This window comes from Aricia agestis, chromosome 21 (assembly GCF_905147365.1).
Source record: "Aricia agestis chromosome 21, ilAriAges1.1, whole genome shotgun sequence".
Taxonomy (NCBI): domain Eukaryota; kingdom Metazoa; phylum Arthropoda; class Insecta; order Lepidoptera; family Lycaenidae; genus Aricia; species Aricia agestis.
The window spans coordinates 9,428,896-9,435,562 of NC_056426.1; the positions used below are offsets into that span (position 1 = coordinate 9,428,896).

The window sequence follows — 6,667 nt, forward strand, 5'->3', positions numbered from 1 at the left end:
AAAATTTTTGATAATTTTTCCATTTTTGTATCAAAATCTTAATGCGGTTCGCAGACAGAATTAGACAAAATAAATCTAGACTCTAGTCGCAACTCGCAACGCGACGTAGCACGATATGCCGGAGTGTTAGGTTTTTTCGTTACGGAATTTCTTGATTTGGTCGCCGTGCTCAAAGCTATAAAAGCTCTGCAACAACTTAAAAAAAGTTACTATTACTATTAAAGACTATTAAATTACAAATTTAATTAACTATTGAAAGTATAATAAATAAAAGATCCTTTAATATAGCGGATGTTTCTCACTGCTTGGGGCCAAGTCATTATTTTATGGGATCAAATTAAACATCAAATTCGTTCGAAAAGCTGTTATTTGGATCAAAATTAAGGTATTTTGTGTGATGATGGCTGATGCAGGGTTTGGATCTTGTTTTGCGTCTTTTTGGAAGTTTAATATCTGTGGCTCAGTTGGTGGGCTATTGGTAGCTCAAGCCGGGGGTCGCGGGTTCGAATCCCGCCGACGGATCAAAAAGTTTTCAAAGTTCAGGGTCATGGATGTGTATTAAATATATTTCCGTTGTCTGGTACCCGTAACACAAGTCCTTCAAGTACTTACCACGGGGCCAGACTGACGTGGTGTGAAGCGTCCATAGAAAAAACAAATAAATTCGAAAGTGTGCCTATCTGTCTGTCTATCTATCTTTACGCCCAAAGCCCCAAACCGTTGAACCGATTTTCCTGAGAATTGGTATGGAGGTAATGGAGATACTTTGAGTCCCAGGAAAGGACATAGGATACTTTTCATTCGGGAAAATGTACGGTTCCCGCGCTATAAAGTAATTTTGGCGCGACGGGGCTGCGGCAGGGTTATCATATATACGTGGGAGAGCCATGCTTCGGCACGAATGGGCCGGCTCGACCGGATAAATACCACGTTCTCACAGAAAACCGGCGTGAAACAGCGCTTGCGCTGTGTTTCGCCGAGTGAGTGAGTTTACCGGAGGCCCAATCCCCTACCCTATTCCCTTCCCTACCCTCCCCTATTCGCTTCCCTTCCCATCCCTACCCTCCCCTATTTTAGTCCCTCTTAAAAGGCCGGCAACGCACCTGCAGCTCTTCTGATGCTGCGAGTGTCCATGGGCGACGGAAGTTGCTTTCCATCAGGTGACCCGTTTGCTCGTTTGCCCCCTTATTTCATTAAAAAAAAAATATATATATTGTAAAAATAGCGATCAACAATCCACTAGCAATAATCGCGCGATCGATTGCTGGGTATAAAAAACGATGGTGTCATGTAAGCGATCGATTGCAATCGTATTGTTTTAGCTGATACGTACGATACGAAATTGCGATTTTGGAGCAATTATCGCGCAATAATTGCTATCGCATTGCTCTCGCAAGATTTTTGCATGGCTCTCCCACTTTATACATGGGATAAAGTGGGAGAGCCTTCGGCACGGATGGGCCTGCTCGACCAGAGAAATACCACGTTCTCACAGAAAACCGGCGTGAAACAGCGCTTGCGCTGTGTTTCGCCGAGTGAGTGAGTTTACCGGAGGCCCAATCCCCTACCCTATTCCCTTCCCTAAACTCCCCTATTACCCTATTCCCTCTTAAAAGGCCGGCAACGCACCTGCAGCTCTTCTGATGCTGCGAGTGTCCATGGGCAACGGAAGATGCTTTCCATCAGGTGACCCGTTTGCTCGTTTGCCCCCTTATTTCATTAAAAAAAAAGATACGTGATACGGCTGCCGGTGTCATAGCTAGTATTTTATGAGGGTGCAAAACTTTAGTATAACTTATATTGTTGTCATGGTAAATTATACTTTAACTAGACATAATTAGTCCAGGGTCGATAATTTTTAAAACCAAAAAAAATCATAATAGGATGAAACCCATTAGAAAAGGAGGGAAATATGATAAAAATGAAAGGAAAAATAATTTACGGGCGATCTGAGGTTGGGAAGGGGATGGGGGTGAGTTTAAAAGGGTAAAAAACGGTTTTTCTCGATTTCCGGCAAAACTAAAAGTCCTATTGAAAAAAGTCAAATGGAAAAGTTGTAGATAATAAAAAGATCTAAAACTTTTGTATTTACACTTTTTTCACATAACCTCAAAATTTATGTGAAAAATTCAAAAAACCAAGTTTTTGGTTTTTTATTTTTATCTTTTACAAAAATTATTTTTTTATAACGAAATTTTGTGAAAACTTACCTTTTTATGTCCCAAATACGCTGTAATTTATTTAATTAAAAATATTTATTTTTTCACCTTATTTTGAATTAATATCGAAAAAACACCCTAATTTTCAATCGAAAATTCACCCGTCAAAATATCAGCTTTTTTCAAAAAGTTGGTGTGGTTTCTGTTCGTTGGAATCTCTACTTTCCGATGGTAAAAAAAAAATATATGTTACTATGGTAAATCTTCTCAGAAAATGCAAAAATTAAAAAAAAACTTGAATTCGAAAAAATTTTTTTAATTATTATAAATAATTTCATCTAAAAAATGTGATTGCTGCAATTTGTTTCAATTAAAAAGTTGATTTATTTAATTCTAATTACATTTATCAAAATCATTTAATGTGTTCTGTTTTTTAATATACTGTAATACATTATTTCTTGTATCGCTGCTTTAAACACATGAAATTTTTTCTTTTGATTTATTACCGAAAAATCCACCGCAGATACTCGTAAAGCAATGAGATTCAAAATTAAATCCAAGAGCATCTTTAATTACTTCTTTTCCTTCCTTTGCTTTTTTTGTCTTGAACTACAAAATGTAGCTATTGCGGTCTCGTCATTATATTGACTTTGACAACTTCGATGAATAAAAGCTGATGTCAAAGTCTCAAATTTTTTGTATTTATTGTCGATTCTTTTTTTGCTGGATACCACTAAACGATTCAAAGCTGCTTTTTTTATTGCATACACTTGCTTATCATCTGCCTTATTGCAAATGATACAAACAGATTCATCCATACTGATAATCTGAAAAGACAAAGTCGAATTAATAATGTCTTCACTATTTAATCGTGAATAAACTCCCATGAAAAAAAAATAATTAAAGAAATCAATGTCAAAATGTATAAATAATATATTATAAATCTATGAAAAAGTATAAAATATATATGAAAATCGGCCAAAAGTTTGTTTTATTAGAAATATATTACGATATATATTTTATATATTTTTTATAGATTTTAAATATATTTTTTATAGATTTTCAAATATATTTTTTTTCATGGGATTAACTAAATTTGTTTGTGCAAAATTAAGGAGATAATTATTTTTTTATCTTGTACTAAAATATCATTTAATGTAACAGCTGCTACGAAATATATAGTATATAATAGTAGGTATGTATGTAGTAAGACCCAGACCCGCCTAGCCCCTTCCCCACTTCTCCACGAAATACCTTTTGATGGGCTACAATTTTTCGTAGGTCACTCAGGTATATCTACTCAGGTATATATATATAATTTATCTCAAAATAGTTATAAATAAGCATCTACGCATATAATTTAAAGAAAATTAGACAACTTTCTCCAAATATTGTAGATGTCTTATTAAATATTAATTTAATTAACTTATTTGTTTGTTAATTATAGTAGTATATTTTTATTTGCAATTTTTTTGTTATCAACGTCACATGTAATCTAACGTTTTTCGAGTAATTAAAGTCTAAATTTTAATAAATAGCTCAAAATTATTTATAATAATTAAAAAAAATTTTTCAAATTCAAGTTTTTTTTTAATTTTTGCGTTTTCTGAGAAGATTTACCATAGTAACATATATATTTTTTTTCACCATCGGAAAGTAGAGATTTCAACGAACAGAAACCACACCAACTTTTTGAAAAAAGCTGATATTTTGACGGGTGAATTTTCGATTGAAAATTAGGGTGTTTTTTCGATATTAATTCAAAATAAGGTGAAAAAATAAATATTTTTAATTAAATAAATTACAGCGTATTTGGGACATAAAAAGGTAAGTTTTCACAAAATTTCGTTAAAAAAAAATTTTTTTTGTAAAAGATAAAAATAAAAAACCAAAAACTTGGTTTTTTGAATTTTTCACATAAATTTTGAGGTTATGTGAAAAAAGTGTAAATACAAAAGTTTTAGATCTTTTTATTATCTACAACTTTTCCATTTGACTTTTTTCGATAGGACTTTTAGTTTTGCCGGAAATCGAGAAAATCCGTTTTTTACCCTTAAAAACTCACCCCCATCCCCTTCCCAACCTCAGATCGCCCGTAAATTATTTTTTCTTTCATTTTTATCATATTTCCCTCCTTTTCTAATGGGTTTCATTCTATTATAAATTTTTTTCACATTTCATTATTTTTAAAGGCTTCTACCCTGGTCTAAATTTAGAGTAATATTTTTTAGTCTGCGCTCCACAGACTCTCTAACTTTTTTTTTTTTTTTGGTGTGGCAATTTGTAAGCTGTTTAATCAATCCCTCGGCCCAATAACCACGTAATTTAACGTAATTTACGTTGTCTGTACGTAATCGTGTGGGTATTTCTCTGTAACCACCTTTAATGATCAATTTTGTAATTTTGGGTTTGTTCAAAAGTGTGTTTCCAATGTGAACTTTATTGTGACGGGGTAGGGTGAAATTTTTAATGGTGCGATTGGTTTTATGTTTGTGTTCTGAAATTGGCTCCTATTTTGCCTCCGAGCGAGAGACGCTAATAGGCGTGGTTATTACCTAGGGTTGCCAACTTAATAAAAAATATTTAAATTAATAAAACACGAAACAAAAATCCGGGATAAAAACTACGTATGCATATCAATAATGTCCTCTCCTGAAACACAAAATAGCCCTAAACCAAATTTCGTCAGTCAGTCCAGCAGTTTTACGAAAAGTAACAAACAGACAGAGACGTAACAATAGTATTAAATGAGATTATAATATTATTATTTTAAGTTTTAAATCCATAACTAGGTCAATTCTTTTTCAGTAGCCACCTGTGTGTGACCAAAGTAAGTAAGTATGTAACTTATTATTTATCATCAACGCAACGTGTTTACTGTTTTGTCACTTTCGTAAATTAAAATTTAAAGAAACCAAAAACTACACAAAATGTTCGTATTTTATAAATAGGTCAGATAAAAAAAAACACGTTATCAAATAAATCATTCCAATAAAAATTTAAAATTTTGAAAAAGAAATAGAGTTTTCAAAACTCTATCTGGGAATTCTACTGCTATTCTACGCTATGCTGCTATTCTAATTCTATGCTAGTAAAACTTTTAAAAGCGGGAAAAAGCCGCTGGCAAAAGCTATATAAGCTTATAAATAACAAAAATAAATTAAAAGTTGTGATACAAAATAAATGTTAATAAAAGTTTGTGGCAGCCCTACGCTAAGGGCTATCAGTATAACAATATAACGAGGTTTCAACAGCAATAAATTAAGTGGCCCTAACCACTGAGCCTAAGGGACCTCACTCACCCGCGTTCGATTCCCTGACGCTAATCTCGGCAAATATACGAAATAGGTGAAAATTATCTGCTACCACTTTAAACATACAAAAGGGAAACCGTACATTTTGCCGTTTTAAGAAGTAAAGTTGTAGTCTCCTTGCCTCTTGAGGAGCCTATCTGAGAAAAACAAACGAGCAAGTTTATCACCTCGTTGGTGGTGATATAAAGTCGGTACTAGAAGAGTCACAAGTGCGTTTCACTTCTACATGAACCATGATACAAATGGTCTAAACGCCTCCGTGGTCTAGTGGTAATAATGGTATAGAGCGCGGCTCTTGACTCGGAGGTCGTGGGTTCGAATCCCGCGTTGGAATGTTATTTCCAAGTTTGGTTAGGACGATGCAGACTGATCACCAGATTGTCTGACAAGTGAGATGATCCATGCGGATGGGCATGTAAAAAGTAGGTCCTGCGCCTGATCTCTCGCCAGTCGTGTCGGTCTTCCGTCCCACTGGGTTATGAGAGTAAAGGAATAGAGAGTGCTCTTGTGTACTGCGCACACACTTGGGCACTATAAAATTACTCCTTCGTAGCTGGCTTGGTTTAAATGAAACCGGCCACCGTCACCGAAACCGGTGTCCAGGGAGCTATTATTAATATGGTCTGGGTTCCGAAATATAACCCAGTACCAGAGCTCATGACGTCATGTGCTTTTTTTTAACTTTTGTATGGAAAATTCATGACACTGGGTATAAAAAATTGCTCTTTCAGCGCTGCTACTTTCACAGTGAACTCCGTAGGCTCAATACACACACTAAAGTATTATTACTTTGTTAATTACAACAAAGTAATAATACTTTTGTTAATTACAACAAAGTAATAAAACCCTGAACAAAAACTCACAGACGTTCTTACCCGGATAGATGTCCAAAAATGGAGATGGGCTGGACATAATATGCTACGCCACCACATTAACAAATGGAGCAAGCAAGTTACTCTCTGGCAACCAAGAGATGGCAAAAGAAGCAGGGGTCGTCAAGTCAGGAGATGGGAAGACGACTTGAAACAGACTGCTGGACCATTCTGGTTGAGAGTACCAAGGGACAGAACACACTGGAAAGAATAGGCATGATGACTATTTTTTTTCTTATCGGTAATTGAAAGACCCTTAAAAAATAGAAACATCGTTGAAAGAATGACTCTGATAGCTTAAAAATTCACCAAGATATGACAA

At 34.7% G+C, this 6,667-nt stretch overlaps 1 long non-coding RNA gene across 1 annotated transcript; it reads left to right on the forward strand.

Moving 5' to 3' along the window:
* The first annotated feature begins 1,226 nt into the window (after positions 1 to 1,226).
* Positions 1,227 to 4,729, forward strand: LOC121737741. The gene is made up of 3 exons (XR_006037182.1): positions 1,227 to 1,290; positions 3,557 to 3,558; positions 4,719 to 4,729. It is a non-coding gene; the product is annotated as an uncharacterized LOC121737741 (long non-coding RNA).
* Positions 4,730 to 6,667: the final 1,938 nt, after the last annotated feature.